This window comes from Tenrec ecaudatus, chromosome 3 (genome assembly GCF_050624435.1).
Source record: "Tenrec ecaudatus isolate mTenEca1 chromosome 3, mTenEca1.hap1, whole genome shotgun sequence".
In the NCBI taxonomy this organism is placed as follows: Eukaryota; Metazoa; Chordata; class Mammalia; order Afrosoricida; family Tenrecidae; genus Tenrec; species Tenrec ecaudatus.
In genome coordinates, this window is record NC_134532.1 from 133,158,258 (window position 1) to 133,182,828 (window position 24,571).

Here is a 24,571-nt window from a genome sequence, read left to right on the forward strand (position 1 = left end):
CAAAGCTAGGTATTTATTTATTTATTTTACAAATAACCTTATTACCTTCAAAGTACTTTCCATTACACTTAATATAAACGTCAAGTCTGGGATTCCATTCTTGGAAACATTTTTCAAACGCATCTGTTTGATGGCTCACAGCACCTCTCTCCTTTTGTTCCTTTTACCTCTTCTAAACCCTCAAATCACTATCCTTTCATTGCCCCTCTGCAATCGTGGAAACAAGACGAAGTCCCACAGAGTGAGGTCAAGGGAGTAAGGTGCCTGCCGCAAGAGAGGCATGCTGTTTTCTGCCCCAAAACTGGCCCACTGAGATGGCCGCGTGAGCAGGTACTCTGGCTCGGTGGCAGAACTAGTCCCCTGTCTGCCACAAAGCTGTGTTTTTGTCACACGCTGCTATGCAATCTTTTCAGATGCACTGATGAACAGTCAGACCTGGTGGAATGAACTCTAAATGCACTATCCACCTCACATCCAAAAACAAAACAAGTGAGCATCGTCGTGATCTGTGATTTCACTTGCTGAGCTTTTGGGGGGTGAGGTGACGATTGCATCTCCCACTGGCTTGATTGATGTTTGCTTTGGGGATCATAAGAACAGCACCGGGTCTCCTCACCAGTCTGGGTGGCTTCCGAGCTGTTCTTTCAACGCACAGCATGGTTCCGGTTGACAGAACCCGAGGCACAAACTTTGCAGCAATCCTTCTTCTTCCCAAATCTCCCCTGAAAATGCACTGGCCCGAGCCACACACAGTCCAGATAACTTCCCCTTCTCCTCAATGGGCCGTCTTCGGTGTTTGAGCTCAAGTGCACACATTTTGTTAATATTTTTGTTTGTTTGGAAGTTGACGGACATCCAGAAAGCAGTTCGTCATCAACTGGCTCTTCACCTTTTTGGAAAATGAAAACAACTTGTACATTTGAGTTTTTCCCATAGATCTGTCTTTGTAAGCTGTGTTCAACGTCACAACAGTTTCTGTGGCATGTTTCCTGAGTAGGAAACAAAACTTCACAGCTCCACGCTTTTCTCTTAAGTCAGCCATCACAAACAACTAGGTTCAATTGAAACTGCCTTCATGAAAAATTCACTGTGACTACAGAGACTCTTCCGAGGCAATTCCACAGGATGCACTAATTCAGAGAGAGCTCTTTGATGATCGTCTTGCTCATTGAATACTGCAAATGCTCTGCTCAGCAGACGTTTTTCCTGTTTGGGGTGGGGAGCCCCTCTTATAAGTTTGAACGGATTGCTGACTAGAATGCCTGGAGTCACTTAGCTCATGAGCGTAAGATACTGGCTCCAAAGACAGCACCCCTACCCACTAATAGTATTCTATGAACCGAGGGAGTTCGTCCAAAATAGCGAACTGCTCTGTACATCAGCTTCTCGTTGATAAAAAGGAGGTGATGATATCTTCTTCATAATCTAAGAAACCCACTGCAATCAAGTCCATTCTGACTCCGTGTACTCCTATATAAGGTTTAGGAGAGAAGATCCTTTGTAGAAACAGATAGCCTCCGCTTTCTCCCGTGGAGAGACTGGTGAGTTTGAGAAATGTACCGTGCTTTTACTCAATTGTGCCACCAGAGTTTATTTGTAATATCGTGTAGAATTAAGTCAGCAGCAAAAAAAAAAAAAAAGAAAGCAAGATTCTCAACAAGTAGTTGCAACATTAGACTTAAGCATAGTTAAAGGTGTGAGGACAACAGTGCTTTGTTCCGCTGCATATAGGATCCCTAAGGGTCAACGCTGACTTAAGGGCCCCTAAGAACAACAATGCACATATTGTTTAACCTGTTCCATGGGACACGCGGAAACCATTGTCAGCACGCAGATGTTAAAAATGCACACTTGGAATTGTCACTTATGCCCCCTAGCTGCGTGATTGGGACCAGATGCTCTGCACTCTGAACCTCACTTTCTTCATCTGTGGAACCGAAACCAAACGCACCTTCGTGGCGTCAATTCTAACTCACAGGGACCCTAGAGGGTAGGATAGAACTACTCCTGTGGATGTCTGAGATGAGAACGCTTCCCATGATTGGAAAGCCTCATCTTTCTCCTTCGGAGCAGCTGGTAGTTTCAAACTGCTAACGTGGCGGTTAACTGCCCAGCACATGGCCACCGCACCACGGGGCTCTTCACCTGTCGAAATAAGACAATGAGAGCACCCACCATACAGTGTTGGCTAGATTAAATAACATAAAACATGTAAAATACTTAAAATAATAGCACACTCAGGGAAGAGTAGCTGTTAAATGAGTATGGAGACCTACAGGGAGAGAAATGGGGGCCTCCCGATAACAGGCACTAAGAAACCGAGCCTTTAGCTCATAACCTTGCTACCGAATATGGGAGAGCATCCTCTGGGGTAATCAAGCCTTGGTACCACCAAAACTCCAGTCAACAGTTGGCTGCAACCTCATGTGAAACCCTGATCCAGCACCGCTCAGATAGCTCCTCAGCCCACACAGAATTCTGCCCTTCAGAAAATGTGCACTTAATAAATATTTGCTATGTTGAGCTGAAAAATTTGGGACATTATTTGTTACTCAACAGTAAATACTATCTTCTATGGTATTAAAGGAAAGATGGTTTGTATATTTCCCTGGAAATTCTTGGTTATTGCCAACCGTATAGATAACCAGTATTTATCCATAAAGACTCTATTTTGAAATAATTTTTTATTAGTTTATGCTCATATCAGTGAAACGGGAATATTTTCCACCATGGATTACATCTAGGCTAATAGAAAAACCTGAAGTAAAAAGAATCAGAAAGTGAAAGGGTACCCTCAAGGAAAAGTAATTTTGTACCAATTTGGGGATTTTATGAAAAAACAGCCTATGGCTATAATTTTATTGAAAACTAGACCAAAGAAGAAAACACAAACTGAAAGCATTATTTATCTCCTGTTCTGACAGCACATCGAAGTCATTCTATATTTAGAAGGGCCTTTGGGTTCACTACTGATACACTGTACATCTGAAGAGTCTGACTGAGCATGGCATTTTATATTATACTGATATTTTGCCAAAAATCTGTCTTGAAGGCAATATTTTTTAATGTTACTCACGTCCTTGGGGAAATAATAGAAATTATTTTCCAATTTTTTTCTTTCTCTGTATCCTTGATATCTTATCAAATGGACCCCAGCTTCCTTTTAAAAATCATACAACACATAAGATGATTTGAGGCCATTCAATTTGTTGCTATTTGGTTGGCCTTTTCTAGTTCCTGTCTCTTGGGAAATAAAAAGAAAAGAACCCACAGCAATTTGAAATGACCAAATCTTTTCATTACAGCCCAATATCATTGAACATACTTCAAAAAGTACACAAAAAAGTAGAATTAAATGATATTGAATTGTTCCACTAATATTTTGAAGTCTCCACTTAAATAGATTTAACCAGAATGCCTCGAAGCAAAATCAGGACACAACATCCTCAGTAATGTCAGTAGCATCAGAGAAAATGTTAGGTGATCTATCAGAAGTTCACTTGTTGAGTCCCATAAAAAAGGGAACATGTCCTTAATTTGGTCAATTCTTTGTCTCTCCTTTTCCCCAAGTTACACTGTTGGTCTGCTTCTTATGACATTCACTTATTCTGCCTTGTATTGTTTTTTAAATGGTGGCTGATACACAAGATGGGCTGCTAGGAATTTACTAGGCACTGAAAATACAAGGATAGAGGAGTCATGATTCCTGGCAAAAGTTAAGAGAGCCCAGAGACAAAGACAAGCCAACCCAAGGACAACTAAAGCTGAGCTGCCATCTTGAATCTAGGATCCGCCCATTTTGTCACATGTATACCCCTAGTCCCTCCCCTTCCTATCACGTGTACACACCTATGTTGTCCCCCTCCCATTACTTGTATTGCCTATGGTACTATCCCTTCCTGTTACGTATGTGGTTAACTGTAATCGAGGGGGCTTGCATGGGCCCTAAGTATATCTAAGCCTCTCTCTGCATGGACCTAGCTGTTGAGTTCATAGTCATCCCAGAGGTGAGCATGCTACCATAAAATGTGTCTGAATCCTTTCTTTTACATTTTCTCCTATCTCTCCTATCTCCAATGACTTTGCTATAATCTTTATATATTTTCACCCAAAAGTTTCACCTACGAACCCTGTGACTGTTAGAGGCTGGCTTCCTCTAACACTGGGATGAAAGAAGAGTGCAGCAGAGGGAAAGGTCTTCACTAAAAGAAAAATAAATCATCAAATGAACTTAATTATGCTAATGAACATTCACTGTTCTAACAAGATTAATGAGGTTCTATCATGGTACTATCATGATAGTGAAGGGAGGGAAATATTACAGAAGTAGAGGATAGGTATGAGGTTCATCAGTGCTATACCTCATCCTAGATTTGTCATCCCTGCTGTGTGGCCCTTCTGTAAGGATTGTCCAATTGTCTTCAAGGTGGGTTTGGGGTCTCTACTTTGTCCATGTTCCTTCACATCAATTTGATAACTTGTTTTTGAACCTCTAATACCTATTCCCATTGACACTTCATGATCACACAGGCTGGTGTGCTTCTTCCATGTGGGCTTTCTTGCTTCCCTGCTAGATGGTCACTTGTTTAAATCCAAGCCTTTAAGACCCCAGATGCTACATCTATTAATAGCCGGGCATCACCAGCTTTCTTCACTACATTTGCTTAAGCACCCATTTTGTCTTCAGCGATCATGTCAAGAAGGTGAGTATCCAACTGTGCCACATTACTAGAGTGCCACATTATTAAAGCAAACCTTTCTTGTACTGAGGTAAGATAAGTAGAGGCCCAAAGTCCATCTGCTTCCTTGTTCTATTTACATATATATTCATATATAGATAAACACACCTATCTTTATATATGTACATATATATACATATCTATTTTAATACTTATATGTGTTTAATTTTTACTTTTTTCTCTCCTCTTTTTCTTTTTTCTTTCCTCCTGCTCCACTGTCATGTTTACCTATCATTCACCTCTCAGTAATTTCTTTTGGATACATTTTAATGGATCAAACATGACCAGGAATGCTGCCCCTTCCTCACTGTCAATTTTAGAATCCTTCTGAAACAGGAACCAGAACAATAATTCCCTGAGGGAATGGGAAGAGGGAGGGGGAGGGGGAGCTGATAACAAGGATGATTGTACAATCCCACTCTAGGGGAATGAATAACAGAATTGTAAGTGAAAGATACATTGGATGTTGTAAGACGTGACATAATAAAAATAATAACAATATAAGGGTCCCAGGTAGGTAGGGTGGGGGGAGGAGGCAATAAAGGGGACCTGATATCAAAGAGTTCAAGAAGAAAAAAATGTTTTGAAACTGATGGTAGCAGCAAGCATCAATAAAGCCAGTGGAAGATGCCATCCTCACCTTATCCCCCAAAGGTCGTCAAGTGAAATCAAAGATCAAGATGATGCTCATCTGTTGTTGTTGTTGTTGTTATTGTTGTTTATATAAGGGGTGTAGTGCATTCAGAGTTCACTCTACCAGGTCAGAGTGTTCATCACGCATTATATTTGGAGGTTCTGAAAAGATTGCATAACAGTGTGCAATAGGAAACAGGTTTTGCCACCATGACAATGCACTTGCTTACACAGTCATAGTGGTGCACCAGTTTGGGCAAAAAAACAGCATGCCTCTCTTGCCCCACTCACCTGACTCACCTGACCTCACTCCATGTGACTTATTTTTGTTTCCATAAATGAAGAAGGACATGAAAGTACAGCAATTTGACAACATAGGAGAGGTGACCAAAAAAATGAGGGAAATGCGGTCAGCCATCCAAACAAAAATGTCTCCGTGAGTGGAATAGGCAATTTGACAAATGCATTAAACGTGATGGAGAGCACTTTGAAGATAATAAGTTTGCTTTGTAAAAAAATAAATACATACATAGCTTTGGGAAAAAAAACTGTTGGGGGTGGGGGTACCCCTTGTAGTCTGAGTCTATGTTGTTGGGTTCTGCTTTGTACTGCCATCCCATTTGATCTTCTTCACACAGATTCTTATCTTTTACTCAAACCTTATTTTCTGTTATGGTTAGCTATCTGGATAGAAATTTGTCATTTACCTTAACCTACTACCACTTGTTTCTCAATTTGACCTGCTCTAGTGGCTTGTGTGTTGCTGTGATACTGGAACTATGTCACTGGTATTACAAAAACTAACAAAGTCATCCATGGTGAACAGCTTTCAGAAGATGTCTAGATTAAGACCAGATTGTTAGAAGGAATACACTGTCCACTTCAGAGGAATTAATCACTGAAAACTTTAATAACAACAGAACTTTGTCAGATACTGAAAACCTCATGAACATGAGAAGAACACTCAGATAGTAGAAAATGAGTCCCCATGTTGGAAGACACTGGAAATATGACTAAGAAAAAACTACCTTCTCAAAATAGAACAAATCATAAGGTCAATGGACTAAAGCTTTGAAAACCTTTGCTTGCTGATGTGGGCATGACTCAAAAATGAGAACAAATAGCTTAAAGTATCCATTGACAATCAGAACTTGGAATGTATGAAGTATGAATCTAGGAAAAAGAAAATCACCAAAAATGAAATAGTACACATCAAGATTGAAGTCCAAGGCATTAGTGAGTTGAAGCAGACAGGTATTGGTCATTTTGGATAACATGATCCCAATTCTGCCTTACAAATCTGACTAGACCAGAGGATGTACACTGGTACAGACAGGAACTGGAAACACAGGGAATCCAGGGCAAATGATCCCTTCAGGACCAGTGGTGAGAGTGGCAATACTGAGAGGGTTGGGAGAGTGGGGTATACAGGGGGAGCAGATTATAAGGATCAATATATAACCTCCTCCCTGAGGGATGGACAACAGAAAAGTGTATGAAGGGAGACATCAGACATTGTAAGATATGAAAAAATAATAATTTATAAATTATGAAGGGTTCATGAGGGAGCAGAGAGCAGGGAGTAAGAGGGAAAATGAGTAGCTGATGCCAGGGGCTTATGTGGAGAGCAAATGTTTTGAGAATGATGAGGGTAACGAATGTACAAATGTGCTTTATACAATTGATGTATGTTTGGATTGTGATAAAAGTTGTATGAGCCCCAAATAAAATGATTTTAAAAAGATCATATGATGTTCTCTACTGGAAATGACACTATCAAGAAGAATGGCATTTCATTCGTCTTCAAAAAGGACATTTCAAGATCTGTCTTGAAGTACAATGCTGTATATGATAGGATGACATCTGTCTGCCTTCAAGGAAATACAATGAATACAACTGTTATTCAAATGTATGCATCAATCTTGAAAGTTAGTGATGAAAAAAACTGAAGAATTCTATCTTCAGTTGGAAATTGATGAACATGAATCAAGATACACGGATAATTATTGCACATTGGAATGCAAAATTTGGAAGCAAAGAGGACGGAATGGTAGCTGGGAAATAAGACCTTGGTGATAGAAGTTGGAGTTCCCATGATAGAACTTTGCAAGACCGATGACTTTTTCACTGCAAATAACCCTTTACACCAACATACAGGACTAACAAAGTTTTCATGAGAGTCATTAAAAGCACTTAATTCAGTGCCTGCTATATAACATACACACTTAATTAATTATTTTATTATCATATGTCATGATAATAATGGAAATACTTTTTTATTACATTGATTATTCCATATAATTAGTGATTTATATACTTTTGGTTTAAAATATTATCCAAAGCAGAACCTCTGATGGGTCTATGATATTACTCACATATTATTCAAAAACATTAATATATATGGTATATCATTTTTAACAGACATATATATAAAACAACAAGAAATATTCATTTCTGCACTCTGGATTTGAATGAAAGAGAGAAATCTATATTTTTACTAAGACAATGATATACCATAGTAATTCTTGGTTGGAGAAAGTATATAATTATTATATTTTGAGATATGACTCTACCTCCACCATATTATCAATAACCTCCATCAAGTTATCAGCTAGAATATTTGAATTTTACTAGCTAATTTTAGCAAAGGATTATCCGACGTTTTCTCTTATTGTGAAATAGGATAGATGACCTTGGGATAAGACCTTGCCCTCCAGAATATTCAACCAAATGGATGTGGTTTGCTGAACTTGCAGGCACTTAGCTACATCAATAGAAGGGCTTTTGCTTTATCCAGTAACTGTGTCGAATGATTATTGTTGGGAGATAAAGGTTTTCGTCAACCAGGACTCAAGAGTCTCAAAATTTTCAATTCCTTTCTAAGAGTTATTTACAGCAGACTTGAGCACATAGAGATCCTTTTTCTATGAGAAATGGAGTTGACTCTGAGACTAAAGGGATTTTTTTATTACATGGATTGTGAAATAGGAATGAAAGTAGATCTCAGAGTAATAGAATTTTACCATCAGAAGCACCTTTGAATTATCTAATCAAATGTTCTCACTGCACATCTGAGCACACTGGAATGCAGCAAGGTTAAACATCTCTGCAAAAGCCATACAGCGAATTTTGCTATGAAGGATTAAATGTGGCATTTTATGGACTTTATATGTCAAATTAGCTTACATGCATGCACACAGAGTTACCCTTATGATGACTGGTTTTTCTATGCATTATATCTTAATATGCTACTATTTATAATTTCTCAAGGGGTTATGGGAAGCTGGGAGGGAAAAAAAGAGCTGATACCAAGGGCTCAATAGAAAGTATTTAGAAAACTATGACAAGATATATACAAATATGCTTGATACAATTGATGTATCGACTGGTATAAGAGCTGTAAGAGCCCCCAATAACATGATCTTTTAATAAAAAAATTATAAAATGATCATTTCAATTTTAGGTATCAATTGACCTTTAATATTCATTCCCTGCTTTAGTGTGCACACTGACTCTTAGTGACCCTCTGAAACAGGGTAGAACTGCACCTGTGGGTTTCCACGACTTCAAATCTGTACAGGAGTAGAAAGTCTCATCTTTCTCCCATGAAGTGGATGGTGGTTTTGAACTGCTGGCCTTTCCAGTTAGCAACTGATGACATAATCACATTGCCACCAGGGCTTCTTAATTGACCTTTAATCGGTCTGCTTTATTCTATGTGAATATCAATAAACGATGCTGTATTTCCTTATTTCAAATGCCCCTCAAAATAGCTACTTATTTATACAAGACACAATATAATAAAAGTTAAATTTATAAAAATAAGCATGAAAAAGTAATGACTTTAAAAATAATTATTTTGTGCATGTTATTATCTCTACAGGTCTATCTAGCTACGATAGGCAGGATGAACAATCTGAAGGAGAAAAAAACATGACCAATGGTTCTGGGGGGACATGGGAAGGAGGGGCAGGGAAAAGGAAGTGAATATTAACAAATCCAGGAAGAAGGGAAATACAAGTGATGCAAAATCGGTGGTGAAGAGGGTGTATGAGGCCTGATAGGGCATATGATCAAGGGCAATGTAATCAAGAGGAATTACTGAAACCCAAATGAAGACTGAGCATGATAATGGGACAAGAAGAAAGTTAATGGAAATAGAGGAAAGAACTAGATGGCAACAGGCATTTATAGAGGTCTAAATACAGACATGTGCATATGTAAATATATTTTTATATGATGCTGGGGAAATAGATCAATGTGCATATATTTATAAGTTTAGTATTAAGGTAGCAGATTGACATTGGGCCTCCACTCAAGTACTCCCTCAATGCAAGAACACTTTGCTCTATTAACCTGGAATTCCGTGATGCTTACCTTCCCTACACCATCTCTGAAGAAAAAGTGAGTGCATAAGCAAATGTGGTGAAGAAAACTAATGGTGCCCAGCTATCAAAAGATATAGCATCTGGGGTCTTAAAGACTTGAAGATAAACAACCAGTCATCTAGCTCAGAAGCAACACAGCCCACATGGAAGAAACATGCCAGCCTGTGTGATCACGAGGTGTTGATGGGATCAGGTATCAGGCATCAAAGAACAAAAAATCATATCATTTTTGTGAACAAGGGGCAGTGCAGAGTAGGGACCCAAGATCCATCTGTAGGCAACTGGACATTCCCTTACAGAAGGGTCACAGGAGGAGACAAGCCAGGCTGGGTACAGTGTAGCAATAATGAAGCATATAACTTTCCTCTAGTTCCTAAATGCTTCCTCCCCACTGCCTCCCCCACCCCCACTCCCAGTAACATGTGCCCAATTCTATCTAACAAATTCGGTTAGACCAGAGGATGTACAGTGGTACAGACAGGAACTGGCTGGACACACAGGTAATCCAGGACAGATGAACCCTCAGGAGCAGTGTTGAGAGTGGCGACACTGGGAGGGTGGAGGGAAGGTGGGGTAGAAAGGGGGAACTCATCACAAAGATCTCCATATAACCCACTCCCTGGGGGATGAACAACAGAAAAGTGGGTGAAGGGAGACGTCGGACAGTGTAAGCCATGACAAAATAATACTAATTTATAAATTATCAAAGTTTTGTGAGGGAGGGGGTGGGAATGGAGGGAAATAAATGCGGAGCTAATACCAAGGGCTCAAGTTGAAAGAAAATGGTTTGAGAATGCTGAGGGAAACAAATGTACAGATGTGCTTGACACAATGGATGGATAGATGGGTTGTGATAAGAGCTGTTGAGCCTCCAATAAAATGCTTTTTAAAAAGATACTATTATTATGTGCTAGTTAAAGCAATCCTCCCTAGGACATGAAAAAAGATCTGCTATTTGAAATGATTTAAGTAAAAATTTTAAGAACATTCATAAAGAATGAGATTGATTTATAACTCTTTTGAGCATAGCCAGTGCATCTTTGTTGCCTTTCGGGGTATCTGTGTGATCTAGCTTATCTGTGGCTAAGCTTTCTGATGCTTAGCCGTGACATCTTATCTAACGTGCATCGTTGTATTGTGGGGTCAGTGTCAGACATGAGTGGAGATGAAAATGGAGTGTGATTTCCCTGGTCCAGTTTTTTGAGCTCCCAGATCATTTAAAATTTGTATCTGTTGCTTTGAGTCGATAAGCTATTTGAGTGGCGCTCTCACTCTAGCATTTTATTTTCTACCTAACTACCTTTTAGTTTCTTAGGGAGGCCGTAACAAATTACCACAAATACTGTGTCTTGATATTAATTCTGGAGCCAAGAAGTAGGAAATCAAAGTTTCAGGAGTATTGATGTCTTATGGGAGGCTCATGGGGACTCTCTGTGTGATATTTTTCTCTAGCTCTGGGTGGCTTCTTGCTATCTTCAGCACTTAGGCTTCTCTCTGTGCTTGTGTTTGCTTTGTTTGGCTTCTTATGAGAACACCGGGCATTGGAGCTGGGACAATGCTAGTTCAGGGTGGCCTCGTTATAAATAATTTTGAAGCAAAGACATTATTAATAAGCATTGTCACATCCACAGGCACTGGCAGTAGGGATTTGAACATAATTTTTCAAAAACATATTGTACTCACTAGCCATTCAGTCTATTTGTCTGCTTATTTGGCTATCATGTATTATCTATCTATCTATCTACCATATTCTACTTGCTTGAATTAGTTTATTTCGGTTAAGAAGGGAGAAATCATGATATAAAACAGAATTATTATTATCAAACTGTTGTTGTTCTTCCTGCCATCAGATTTCACTTGTGTCTTCCAAACATCCTACCTCCTAGTTTCTTGATATGAAAATTCACATTACTCCTTACTTCAGGAAAAGATTATTAATATCCTCTACAACAGATATCTTGCTTATTGGATGCCCCCTTTCAGGCACAGTGTAATTCCCTGTCCTGAATCATGTGGTACATTCTTGAGAGTCCTGGGCTCTTTGTTCATCATTGGGATTCACACAGTCTCTTTTCACTAACTATGCAGGGTGATTTTACAATATTTTTATTGACATATACTTCACCTTTAATATAATTTAATCATTCACTCATATTAAGAAGAGTTGTGAAATCATCACCACAATTAATTTCAGGACATTTTCTTCTGGTGCTTACTGTTGTTAGCTCATGATTGCATCCATCCTCCCCTGCCAGGCCCTGAAGCAATTGTCAATCCATTTACTGTTTCTATTGATTGATTTATCCTGGATTTCATATACAGAAAATCATTTTGAAAATACAGGAAGCAAGCAACAAAGAAACCAGTAACAATGACTGTACAAAACAGAAAATCCTCAATCAAAAAGAAAGCAGAAAAGATGAAAAACTTGACCAACGTTAGAATGGATCGCAAGGAAGATCAAATGATAAGAAATTACATTTTAACCTAACTACAGCTTCCATTATTGACTTCACAATGCTGTCTGTCTGACATCACATCCATTCACATCCATAGCCTATCATCAGAGGGGACTTACTGGAGGTTTAAAGCCATATGGAGATCCTGAAAATGGACCTTACGATTCCACTGTCATCCATAGCCTTCTTCAAGCGGAATGTTTACAATTTAAGTTCTGATATCATTCCCTCCTACAGATTTTGATTTTATTATTTACACTTCTTGGATCACACAGACTGGGGTGCTTCATCCATGTGGACTTAGTTGATACCTCACTGAGATGGTTGCTTGCTTGCAGACAAGTCTTTATACATCAGACACTATTCTTTCGGACAGACAGACATCATCTGGTTTCTTCACCTCACTTAGTGGGGTGGAGCATCCCTTATTTCAGTAATATCAGGGTGGGCATCAAGTAGCACCATGTCATACGAGCTGTTTTCTTAGATTGGGGCTAGAATTAAGTACAACCCCAAATTCATTCATAAATCTATGGTTTATGTATGTCTCTTGTTCACTCTATAGATACCATTATCGTTTTTGTGATAGGGAACATTTTCAATCATCCCTCTGGGGCCTGAGAATAATAATAAATCATCCCTTTATGGAATGATATAGATTTCACAAAATGTTTAGAAAAATAAGTTATGTAAGTATAGGCTGACTTCAAATTGCAATACATAAATTCTTGACTTGTACATACTAAACTCTTTAAGTGACTGGACACTATTTATGCAAAATTGGGGATTGGTGATAGGGAAAAACTTTCAATAACATTCACAAGGGCATAACCATGCCTACCAGGATAGCACAAGCCATACAAAAGCAAGGATGGCTTTAACATAGTAAATATATGGTAGTTCTGGGCCATCATTCCCCTGGGCACCTTAAAAGAAAGAGATCCAAACCCAAGACTATGACTGCTAATTCCAAAACCTTGGGATAGCAGTCATCTGCTTCTTCTCACAGTGGGGTGTTTCAATGTTAAATCCAAGGGAGTATGTTGGTTCCTAATATCTTCTAGAGATGAGTTTGAGGTAAAGTTCAATTCCTTTAGTGGAAGTGGAGGTTCCACATCAGAGCCTTCTGATGTGGCCTATGTAGGATGTTGTGTGCCTTGAAAAGACAGTCTAAACCAGTGGTTCTCAACCTTCCTAATGCCGCGACCCTTTGATACAGTTTCTCATGTTGTTGTGACTCCCCCAATCATAAATTTATTTTTGTTGCTACTTCATAACTGTCATTTTGCTACTGTTATGAATCTGGTAACCCATGTGAAAGGATCGTTCGACCCCTAAAGGGGTTGTGACCCACAGATTGAGAACCACTGGCCTAAAATCTCAGTAGTCCATAGTGCATAGCCTGAGTCACCAAGGACTGGCTAGAAAGTACCATATATACTCATGTATAAACCGAGTTTTTCAGCGCAAAAAAATGTGCTGAAAAACTGGGGTTCGGCTTATACATGGGTCAGTGGCATGAATGGATGTCATCTGGTCAAGCCTGACTAACAAAAGGAGGAAATCTCATGAAGCCTGACATAGAGTTAATAACAAAGTGGGTTCAAGATGCATGGGAAGACATTCCAGAAGATATGGTGTGATGTGCCTTCCAGAAACGTAGTATTAGTAATGCTATGGATTGCAGCGAAGACTGTGTTTGTATGAAAATGACAGCAGTGATGGTGATGACGGCGATCTCAGTGAGGACAGCGTCTATGATGACCTCACACCAGCTGAAGCTCTGCATTGGGATATGGATGATGATGAGGAATCCAGTTTTGAAGGATTTTAACTCTACATTTTAGCTTGGTTGCTGATTGAGATCGGGGAATAGTACTCTTAAGGTATTATTGTTGATACCTTATTGTTTTTGTTGAACCTATTTTCCACTTACTGTGCTGGTTTACTAATGTTAAATGACTTATTGTCCTTTTCTTTATGTTTTTTATTTAAAATAAATATTTAAATACATTACCCCACTGCTGTCTCAATTTTTAGTAATTTTATTTTCATTTGATTTGATTATTGAAACTCACCAATAGCTTCTGCATTTTCCACTCTAGGCTTATACTCAAGTCAATCAGTTTTTCTGGTTTCCTAGGTAATAATTAGGTACCTCGGCTTATACTTGGGTTGGCTTATATTCGAGTATATATGGTAGGTTAAAAGTGTCCATTTAGGAACATATTACAGGGCAAAATCCCCTCTTTGGAGTCTATAAGGAGTTATCCCCCCCAAAAAATGGAATTGTTTTTCAAAGCTATGTATTTAAATATATTTACAAAACAACTTTATCATCTTCAAAGTACTCTTTATTACACTTAACACAAGACAGGCATGCTGTTTTTCCCCCAATGACTGGCACACTGAGGTGGCTGCATGTATTGTCGTGGTGACAAAACCAGTCCCCCATCTTTCATATACCAGGCCTTTTGTGTCACACACTGTTGCGCTATCTTTTCAAAACCTCTAAATAGAAAGTTTGATTAACAGTCTGAACTGGTGGAATGAACTCCAAATGCACTATGCATGGACATTTTTGTCCATTTGGGAAGTTGACAGACATCCAGGATGAGGTTTGTCATCCCGTAGACATTTCACCTCTATTGAAATGAGGAAACCCCTCATACACTTGAGTTTTTTCTATAGTGCTGTCCTTGTAAGCTATGCTCAACATCACAGCAGTTTCTACAGCAGCTTTTCCCAAGCAGGAAACAAAAGTTCACACAGCACTCTATTCTCTTAAATCAGCCATCACAAAAAAAGGAGGTTTGAGTAAAACTGCTTTTATGAAAAAAATTCACTGTAACCAGAGAGAACCTTCCCAGGTGAAACCACTGGGTGCACTAACTCAGAGCAAGTTGCTTGATACTCACCTAGCTGGAAAAATGTGTACTATGAAAATTCCACCAGCAGATAATTTTTCTGTTTTTTTAGGGTGATACTTCCTTGTATAGCATAAGGTTTCTGTCAGAGTATTGGAGAAAAAGCTAAGGAATGGAGTCCCAAATGGAAAATTAGCTTAAATTGGGCAATTTAAGGCAACCACTTGTGCACTCTGTGGTAATTACATAATCTGGTGTCAATTTGAGAGGCTTAAGAGGGAAGGGGTAGGTTAGGGTCTGGTCTGTCAGTTGGGTCATAGTCAATTAGCCCTCTGTGTGGCCATAGACTTCTCCTGATAATTCTTGAACTCTGGAATGATGCTCTACTGATAAGACACATGATCCTATGCTCTGGGAGCTGGAGAAACCACATGGACCTACTGACACTGATGTAACCAGACCTCTGGGAACTGGAGGAGCCAAGTGGAAACCCCTGACAGCGCTGAGCTGCTTACAATGCCACTGGATCCAAAGACTTTCTACCCACTGGCCAGTGATTGTCCTGCATTTGGTGTCATTGCATGTGTTTCATGAGTCTGAAGAGGACTTTATAGATTGGTATCGGACATATAGGCTCATATCAGACTTATGAGCTTGGACTGGACTGGGTTGGGGTGCTTCCTTAATGTACAGTTACCCTTTATATAAAACTCTCTTATGCACATATGAGTTTCTATGTATTTGTTTCTCTAGTTGACCTGGACTAACAGACACTCAATATAATGAGCCATGAGTAATTTTTCATTGCACGACCCAGCAGTGTGCCCCCTGTCTTTATTTGGGGATCAGATAAAACTTGGAGATACAATCTGTTTCATATTAAGGAGTTAATAGTGACTATACTTGGGTGGGTCCCTTCAGAGTGCCAATGATTCTAACAGTCAATGTCTTCCTCAAGAAAAAAGATTAAATTAAAAATGGACAGCGAGCCCCTTATGGGTATCAAGCATAATCTCATGTTGAACATTTCCTCACAAACACATGTTAACATAATGCACAACTTCCCTAACGTGATTCTCCAGGGGACCGAGGGGACAGGTCCCCCTGTGCAATTTAATCCAAGTGAATGGAACCCTGTCAAGTTTTCCTCTTTACAATCCTGAATTTGCGACACTGCAGTAGAGAACGCTGTTTTCAACTCCAATCGCTGCTATTTTTGAACTACTTGTTCAGTTTGCAAACATAACTGTCTAATGAAAGTGAATTTGTACAATAAAAATGAGTTAGATTAAATGATATGTACAACCATTTGCTAATTTGCTGTAATAAAGGCTCTTCTTATAAGAAAAATATTTTTAGTGAATAGAATCCACATTTTGTAAGACATATGAGGTCTGTTTATTGAGTAAGAACAAATGCTCATAACAATAGCCATTAGTTTTGTACACACACACGTTTGTTGCTATTAGTTGCCATCTAGTTGGTTTCAACGCATAGCAACTCTATGAACAACAGAGCGAAACGTCCCCTAACACCACTCCATCCTCACAAGTGTTGTTATGTTTGAGGCCATTGTTGCAGTCACTGTGTCATTTTATCATGTAGAAGATCTTCCTCTGTTTCACTGCCCCTCCACTTTGCCAAAAAGATTGCCGTTGACCAAGGACTGGTCTCTCCAATAACATGTTCAAAGTACGTGAGATGATGTCTCAGTATTCTTGCTTCTATGGAGCCTTTTGGTTGTACCTCTTCCAAGCCAGATGTGTGTCATTCTGGCAGTCTATGGTATCACAAAACCCTGTGCCAGTAACTTCCAATGGACGCATCCATTCTTCTTTAGCCTTCCTTTCTTAGTGGTCAGCTTTCACAAGGACATGAGGTGATCAAAAAGATCTTGGCTTGGATCAGACAAACCTTAGTCCTAAAAGTGACATCCTTGCTTTTCAACACTTTAGCAAGATCTTAAGCAACACATTTACCCAAGGTAATGCATCCTTAGATCTCATGACTGATGCTTCCATCGGTATTGGCTTTGAATCCAAGTTAGAAGAAATTATTGATAACATCAGCCTTTTCTCTGTTTATCACAAGGTTACCTGTTGGTCCAGTTGTGAGGGCTTATTTTATTTTATTACATTAAGCTGTAATCCCTATTGAAGGCTGCACTTCTTGATCTTCACCATTAAGTTTATCAAATCTTCCTCATTTTCAACTCAGCAAGGAAGTTATGTCATCTGCCTATTGAAAAATGGTAATAAACCTTCCTCTAATCATGATGCCATGTTCTTTTTCATTTAGTCCATCTTCTCTGGTTATTTTCTCAGCATGCAGTATAAATCAATATGGTAAGAGGATACAACCCTGGCCCACATCTCTCCTGATTTTAAAGCATGCAATATTGTCTTGTTCTATGACCACAACTGCAACTCAATCTACTTATTGGTTCTACATGAGCACAATTAAGTGTTCTGAAATTCATATTCTACTGAAGACTATTAATATTTGTTGTGATCTACAAATTTGAAAGTATTACATAGCAAATAAAAGACAAGTAAGCATTTTTTCTGTTATTTCCTGATTTTAGCAGGGTGTCATGTGACATTAGCTATGGTATTCCTTGTTCCATGTCTTCTTCTGAACCCGGTACTAAAAAGGGAGACTATCGGAAAATCAGTCATTGAAATAGAAATGGAGCTGAGTGAAGAGTACTTAGTTATATTTGCCAAAGTGGTCTTCTTAATTATGATGAATGCGCTACAATATGTAAACATTAGAAAGAATTTATGAAAAGAATATACAGGAACTATCTGTCCTATCTCTGTGACTTTTCGATAAGTAAAAAAATGGATTCAGAGACATGATGTTTATTTTTTAAAACTAGCTACTGCTTTAGTCCTTCCCTCATAGTGTGGATCTTTGTAGTGTTCTTAAAATTCACGCAAAGAAAAGTTCTGCATCAGCTGGGTTTTGACGTTTCAAGTTGCTCTGCTGTGGTGATGTTAGCTTGAAAATATTGCCTTCAGAGTTGAGCACCCTTGCACTTTCATTCTCTGCCACACCAGACCGTCTGTACCCCAGGTCTTGCTGACACAGACTCCTCGGCCTCAGTTATACGAGCAGGAGCCTGTTTTTTATCTATCTCCCACGTTCCTATTAAAGGCCAACACTCATAATAAAAATTAACAAATAGTAAATGAAAATCAAAGTCAACAAAATAATAGTATCATTATTAATATTTAGCTTAGCTTGGAAGAAAATGAGCCAGACACATTTTAAAAGGCTTCACCATGAGAAGCAGGGCTCTGATTGAAAGTTATTTATTAATGAAAGAATTAATTCAGTAAGAATGCATTACTTGTCCATCCTGAACTAGCTCATCCAGCCCCTGGGATCCTCCTTAAGGAAGTCACAGTCTAGGGGAGGAAAGGAGGCGGGGGTTGGGGATGGGGAGAAACAGACTGTGAGTACTTTTCCTCTAATACCGGGGTTTTGCAAACAGGCTGGACTCTGCCCCAGCACATCTTCTTTCTTGGCACTATCAGTAGCTAGCAAATCAGATATCCTACCAAATTTATGAAGAAAAATAATTTTCAAATAAAATCGACCTCAAACTTGTATACTTAAATTTAGAAAGTCATTACATAACGGTCATTTCTCTACCTGATTTAAACGATGTTCTTATGACCACCTGACTTCTGATACTAACAGTTGAAGACCACATACGAGGAAGTCTTTAAAAACCCAACTCACTGCCATCGAGACAGTTTTGTCTCCTATCAAACTTGTAGGGCAGAGTAGAACTTCCCCGTGGGTTTCCGAGACTAGCTCCAGAGGAGAATTCTTCATCTTGCCTTTGAAGCAGCTAGCGTTTCTAAATGCTGACCTTGAGATTAGCACCCCAAGATGTAACCTACTATGACATTAGGGCTCCCAAGATGGCCCAAAAGAACGCTCCAATGATGGGAATATAATATTAATATGCTGTGCAAGTAAAATTTCATAGAAGTTTTCATCCAACAACAATTGTGACAGTACATTGGCAGGAGCTGCCCGAGGTACAAGTTAGATTCAGAAGATGATGTGGAACAAGGGATGCCATTACTGATGTCAGATGGATGTTGTCTGAAAGCAGAGAACAGCAGAAAGAAGTTTACTTGTGTTTCATTGCCTATGAAAAGGCATCTGACTTTGTAGCCCTTAATAAACTCTGACTAGCCTTTATAAATTATTATTTTATTTTTCCTTACACTTCCCAGCATCTCCCCTCACCCACCTTCTTGTTGCCCATCCCCCAGAGAGGACGTTACATGTAGATCCCCAAGATCAGTTCTCCCTTTCTACAATCCCTCCCTCCCAGTGTCGTCACTCTTACCGCTGGTCCTGAGGGGTTCATCCGTCCTAGATACTCTGTGTTTTCATATCCCTACTGCACCACTGTGGGTTATGCACAATTTTATCATTTGACCTCCTGTATCATTTGTAATAAATAAGATAGGATAAAATATGATACAGTAGAATATTACATACATAATGTTACACAACATAACATACTATGTACATAACAAACTTGGACTAGTCCCCAACTTGACCATTAAACTCTGCTTATCATTTGAGATTTTTAAAATTAATTTTGTTGATGGATAAATATATATCTATTTGAAGTATTTAATTTGGTGTGTTTTCAGAAGTGAATATAACCATGTAACACAACTACAATGAAAATATAAAACATATAGATCACACCCTCAAAAGGGCCTTCATGTCTTTCTGGGTAAAGATTGTGTTAAGTTAAATTGTGCAGATTGTGGGGGGAAACATTCTTATAAAAAAGTTTTCCATAAACCCTATAGCCCCTGAGCAAGGATCACTTTCATCTTGCTCTCAAAGCCTATTCGCACTAGAGCCCTGTATTGCTTGATTAAATCTTTTGGTGACAAAACTATTTATAAACTTTTAGATGGGGAGAACAGAAGAGGAGCACATTGCATAGGAAGTCCTAAATATAAATACATTGCACATTACAAATGTCAATCCCTTTTTTGTTCTTTTGATCGCTCTAGAAGCCTTTTAAAAAGGAGGCCATGCAAGGACCATATGAAGGTGCCAAATAAGAGAGCAGTTTTGAACTGCTGGAAGGCCAGGCCTTACAAAGGTGGCCTCATCCGTTTGTATGAATTATTGGGCATTCCTAGACCATCGGCCACACTTACATTCCAAAGAAGTGACAAAATGTATTCCAAGCAGAAATATAAGTGATATTTGGATTATCTGTTTTGTTCCTCTCCAATAGCTTGGAAAATTGAGTCAACTGCATTTGAACTTCGTCTTCACAGCCAGACAGAATAAACTTTCTTCTGAATTATTCATGCTAATTGTGGGAAGAAGAAATGTCATGAATAAATTAAATTTGCAGATGAACAAAAGTATCTGTATTTCCATGGCTGATTTCATTTATCCTAGAGATAGAATGTTTCACAATATATAACAATTATTTGTAATGTTTTGTTTAGATTTTGAATTTGGGATGTACTCACTGGTAACCAATGAAGGCCATTCATGGAACTATCGAAATTAGGTAGTGACAGCTGGTCATCTAAGGGGTGTTAGTGTCTTACCAAATAATTTGTTAACAATACTCAGGTTTGCAAAACAATAAAGCAACTGCTACAGAAAATTTCCAGGGACACATTGGAAAGATGCTCAGAAAAATAAAAAGAAAATTCAAGAGTAGATCATGAGTTTAATATTAAAAGATGCATTCTCTAGACAACTGATGGTGAAGAACCTTCTAGAATGACCGGGTTAAGTAAAACAAGGAGATCCAAATGCTTACAAGGAAACTACTCACTGCCATTGAGTTAATTCTGACTCATAGTGATGCTGTAGGGGAGGGTAGAACTTTCCCTATGGGTTTCAGCGGCTTTAAGTCTTCAAGCGATTATAAAACTATATTTTATTCCAAGGAGTAGTTAGTGGTTTTGAAACAGTATGGCACCAGACTGGCTCCAAACAGTGGTAGAAATCTAGGTTTGGCTGCTGCTATAACCTTAATTTACTGTACAGCTTGATAGTCCCAAACTCAAAACCATATACATGGCCATTTAGGTGGTTCCAACTCATAGCGGCCCTATGATATTTATCTTTAAAGTATCATGCAAAGAACCCAAGTACTCAAGGGCTTATTTTTGAAATATGTATATTTCTGGATTCCCAACCTGATCAATAAATATGAATTCTGGTGACAACTAAGAGTGTGAATTCTTAACAAATAATCCATATATTTTAGATGCTCACAATAATTTGTCAATTGTTGTTCTGTAACTTTGTAAATACACTTGAAAATTTAAAAATCAGCCCACCCACCGCCACTCCACAGAAACAGTATTTTCCTGGGATTCGGGATCATTCTAATAGGCAGCCAAGTTTGAATACAACTTCTGTTAGGAAACAGTACATTTATTTTCTTTTTGCTAACTTTTAAAACCCAAGCCCAGCCCCCTGGAGCTCCCGAGGCCATTACGTCTGCAGGAGTGGAAAACCTTGTGTGTTTCTCTCAGAGCTGCTGGCGCTCTGCAACGGCCGACTTGTGGCCAGCAGACCAACACGGAGCCACTGGGCCATCAGGGCTCCTACTAATGCCCAAGTGATGGCAACCCGCTTTTTGTATTTTTGACACTAAAATTTTGGAACAGAGATTTCTGTCTATTATAACCATCTGATATGGCTTCATCCAAAAGAACTTAAGCCAAAACATGCACTTGTTGCCAGGGAGCCGATTCTGAGTTGTACCCCAGAGGACAGAGCCGAAGTGCACTTCTGGGTTTCCAGGCCTGCAACTTTCTCTGGGCGCAAATGGCTTCATCTTTCTCCCACAGAATGGTTGTGGGGTTTGAACTCGTTTTGCACTTAGCAGCCCGGTGCTTAACCTACTGTGCCACGAGGAACCTTTGGAAGTAACTTTCCAAAAACCTAACCCTACTGTCATGACGTGAATCTCAAGTCATCGCTAACCTATGAGGTGGGGTGCCCAAGGTTTCAACTCTTTAAGAGAACAGAAAGCTTCCTCTTATCCTGCTGATCAGCCGGTAGCTTCAATCTACCTACCAGCATTAGCAGCCTCACATATCATAAATTATGTCCCCAGAAATAAGAGAACACAAATCCTTTACGGAGAAAGTACCTGGTGGACCAAGTATTATGTATCGGTATTTAATATTACAACAATTCACTTTAAGTGACTTCAAAATCTATGCATGTTATATAAATGTATTTGACCATGATCTGTTGTGCTATGCCCATGACTACACTATTATACATTTTCAGTAATAGTTTGCTTCTCTTATGTGCTGGTATTTTTGGTAAGATCGTTTAGGAGAGACATTCGGATGTCTGTTTATTCTAATTGGTCGTGTGTCCACCTTTCCTAATGCCTATTTTCTACTTTGACTGCATCAGTACCTGCAACCTGCTGTTCACAGTGGTCCTTTCCTCTCACCTGTGCTGCATGGATGTTCTATGTTTGACTGTCCTCCCCACCCGATTATTGAGGAGGGTGAAGGGAGGCAAACGCAGCTGCGACAGAATTTTCCAGAAGGTAGAAATGAGCCTGTGACTGGATTTATGGATTGAATTGTCTTCCCCCCAAATGTATATACAAGTCTTAGGACTCTTCCTGCAGGTTTGATCCTACTAGGAAATATTTTTCTTTGTTTCATTAAGTAGGTTATCTCCAAATAAAGTAGACCCTAATCACTTCTGAGGCACAGTTGATAATTTGTAGGGCTACTATCCTCAAGGTCAGCAGTTGGAAACAGCCATCCTCTTCCATGGGGGGTTTTCTATTCCAAGAAAGATTTAGTTTCAGAAAGCCACAGGGGCAGTTCATAAGGTCGTTATGAATCAAAATACACTTGATAACAATAAGTTTGTTCTTTTCATCATTTCTGAGTTAGAAAAAGGGCAGGGTAGACACAGGCATGAACAGGGGAAGGCAGGCACCAAGAAATACCAGAATCTATAAACAAGGAAGGACACGACCCTAGAGTCACGCCCTGAATTTGGACTTCTAGCTTTCTAAACTGTTAGATAGTAAATTCGTATTACATAATGTCACCCACATGTAGTATTTTTTTAAATAATAACACTAAGTTACTATGAAAATTGGTCTTTGAAGGACAGCATTGAATCTGCAACTCTGGGAGAGAGTCATATCTGATCAGAGCACATGGGAACAGATGAAGGGGCAGTAGGAGAGAGTGGAGCACATCCTGGCCCACCAGGCCTTGAGGATGCTGACCCCAATTAGAGAAGCCAGTCCATAGAGAGGACCACATGGCTGGCCCCACTATGAGACATGACACCCCTCACTGACCCATGGTCCTGCCCGGGACAGCACTGGAGACACAGTGTCGGAATTGTGCCCACACCAGGCAAAGCACTGGAGGAGTGCAGTGGAACAGCAAGGGAATAGAGCATCAAGGTCCCCAGGGAATGCTGAAGGTGGATTTTGGGGCCAGGGCATGAAGGCCCAACAGACTGGACTGGAAAATACTCCTAAAGGCCAACAAGCGATCCTTGAACTAACTACAAGCTTGTCTTTCTTATTGTGCTTTTTCCCCTTTTTTCCAGTGGTTTACTGATGTTGTTTTGTTGTATATTGTTGATTGGTTTTGCTCTGTCTTCTTTTTGTGCATGTCTTCTTTTTGTGCATCTCCACAAGTTTGTCTAAATAAGATAGGCTGGATGAACAATCTGGAGGAGAAAACAATGGGACTAACAGTTCCGGGGAGAAGGGGATAGTGGGGGATAGGGGAAAGGATGTGGGGTTAACAACCCCAGGGACAAGGGAACAACAAGTGATCCAAATTGGTGGTGAGGTGGGTGTGGAAGGCCTGGTAGGGCATGATCAAGGTTAATGTAGAGAAGAGGTATTGCTAAAACCCAGGTGGGGGCTTAGCATGAGAGTGGGACAGCAGGAAGGTCAAGGGAAATAGAGGAAAGATCTGGGAGACAAATGGCATTTATAGAGGTCTAGACAAAGACATGTACATATGCAAATATTTATAGGTTTAGTATTAAGGTAGCAGAAAGACATGGGGTCTCCACTCAAGTACTCCCTCAATACAAGAATACTTTCTTCTATTAAATTGGCATTCCATGATGTTCACCCTACCAACACAACCACTGAAGGCAAAGCGGGGGGATAAGCAATGTGGTAAAGAAAGCTGATGGTGCCCAGCTATCAAAAGATATAGCATCTGGGGTCTTAAAGGCTTGAAGATAAACAAGCGGCCATCTAGCTCAGAAGCAACAAAGCCCACATGGAAGAACACACCAGCCTGTGTTATCATGAGGTGCCAAAGGGATCAGTTATCAGGCATCAAAGAACAAAAACATCATATCATTGGGTGCACACCTCCATGATAGGATCACTGAGGACAAACGGGTGCATAAGCAAATGTAGTGAAGAAAGCTGATAGTGCCCA